This window comes from Cucumis sativus, chromosome 3, assembly GCF_000004075.3.
Source record: "Cucumis sativus cultivar 9930 chromosome 3, Cucumber_9930_V3, whole genome shotgun sequence".
NCBI lineage: Eukaryota > Viridiplantae > Streptophyta > Magnoliopsida > Cucurbitales > Cucurbitaceae > Cucumis > Cucumis sativus.
Genome location: NC_026657.2, coordinates 17,908,430 through 17,910,558, shown reverse-complemented (window position 1 = coordinate 17,910,558; position 2,129 = coordinate 17,908,430). Strand labels below are relative to the sequence as shown.

General features: G+C 34.6%; 1 long non-coding RNA gene across 1 annotated transcript; it reads left to right on the top strand.

Annotated features, from left to right (window-relative positions):
• The first annotated feature begins 1,880 nt into the window (after positions 1-1,880).
• On the top strand, positions 1,881-2,129 carry LOC116402417. Its single transcript, XR_004214858.1, has 2 exons — positions 1,881-1,919; positions 2,011-2,129. It is a non-coding gene; the product is annotated as an uncharacterized LOC116402417 (long non-coding RNA).

The window sequence follows — 2,129 nt, the reverse complement described above, 5'->3', positions numbered from 1 at the left end:
ATTTGTAAGGTTTAGATTATGTGTTACTTTCTCACTAACAATATTTTTGGAAAATAGGAAAAAAGACTTCTGCAACAAGATAGACGATCTAAGAACAAGTATAACCATAGGATATCGAGGAAGGGTTATGCCAATCTTATCGAGGAAATGGTAAGAACTAATTTATTAAGTTTATCAAACTTTATCAAAGGTTGTTCTAATCTTATTATGGAATTGGAATGTAGAAAAAGGAAGGTTCAAATCAAGTGGATTTGGATCGAGCCATCATGTGGAAGAAGGCTCGAGTTAACAAAAAAGGGAAGTATGAGAACGACGACGTTCAACAAGTTGTCCATAAAATTGTAAGACTTTTTGTATATTGCACATTTGAACTAGATTGGTTTTGTTTACACATTTCTATAACTTAGATTGGTTTTTGTTTTAGGATGAGATTTCAATGAATACGTCTTCATCGTCTCAAAAAGGACACTCTTCTAACGATGTGTTAACCCAAGCATTGGGTACAAAAGAGCATCACGGTCGTGTTCGTGGGGTCGGTGGTGGTATGTTACTCCTACCAATTACTTTCATTCTGTAAAAAAGACATCTAAACGTGAGGATGAGATTATACTTGAGAATAAAGAACTTCGAAGGCGTGTAAGCGAATTAGAAGCACATATCCACTCAAACTTGTCTAGACCATTATCTGGACATGGTAGCTGTTCGAAGCCAAATATCTTAGAAGAGAGTGACTCGATGAAAATAATCAAAGGGAAGAGTAAGTTGATGGATAAAATCGAAGGGAAAGAGGTGGAGGAGATCAATGTAAATGACGACAAAGTAGAGTTGGACATCTTTAAGGTATGTGATCGATCCTCTAATAACTCAAATTTTTAATATTCATACTGTATTGAAAGTGAATGTTTTTCTTGAATTAGGAGAGAGCCTTAATAAAAATTCCTAAGGAAAGAGAGGTTGTCTGTGAATCGGCATCAATTTTGCCAATAGGAATGAAGTTGATACTAAGATACGCTGAGAAGATAATGGAGAAAGATTCTAGTATCACTATTCCACTACTTGTTGGCATTTTTGGTATTAGTCGAAAGACTTTTGTGCTCCGAGAGGACATCATTGATCTTTGTAACATGAATGAGGTCAAAACATTTACATTGGTGGCCTATATGACGTAAGTCAATTTCATTTCTTTAGATCTAAATTTATGTATCTCGTTTACAAGTTTATAATATTTTGTAGGTACTTGTATTCATCTGTTCTTGGTTCGAAGGAAAATATACAGTACGTCTTTGTAGATCCATCCCTCACCTCTGTCGGACACTCGCAAGAATCTCGAGTTCGAAACTTATGCAGTAGATTGATGGTCTCAAAGATTAACGAAATAGTTCTTGCTCCTTTTAATCCTGGGTAAGTCAAGTTATTTTATTACTTGCATTGCAAAAAACTAGTACTAATATTTTGTATAATTAGGGGTCATTGGGCACTGCTGGCCATAAATGCGTATGATGATACAAGTATTCTACCTCGACTCACTAAGGACAACATCGAAGTCAACTATAAGATACGTCACCGACACGTAAGTTAATCTAGCATTTCATTTAGTGTTGATTCTTATATGCATGTACACAATATTTAAACTATTTGTTCAATCTTATCTTGTCAAAACAGAGCAATAGCGATGTTTCAGTCACAAAAGAACATTACAAAAGTAGAAAACAAACTTTATGGTGAACAGTAAAGGCAAGTATCAACTTTTAAAGTCATTATATTTTTGTAGAGTACTAGCAATTAGGATTACTTTGTTATTCAAATTTGTTGCTTTTATATAGTGTCCACTACAAGTCGGGAGTACTGAGTGTGGATACTACGTGATGAGGTATATGAGCGAAATTGTGACTAGGGGAAGCATTGTCATATCCGATGCGGTATGTTATATATCAAACTATTGGTTTTGTGAGTTAATTGGTTTATTTGTATAGTCAGTTAATTCATTTAATTTATTTTGCATGTTTATAGATTGATACACGAAGATCATACTCACAGGCAGAACTAGACGAGGTGCGAGTTGAGTTAGCTGACTTTTTGGGTTCTTACATATGATTATGACCAATATTTTGTGATTCTGAAGTAGGAAA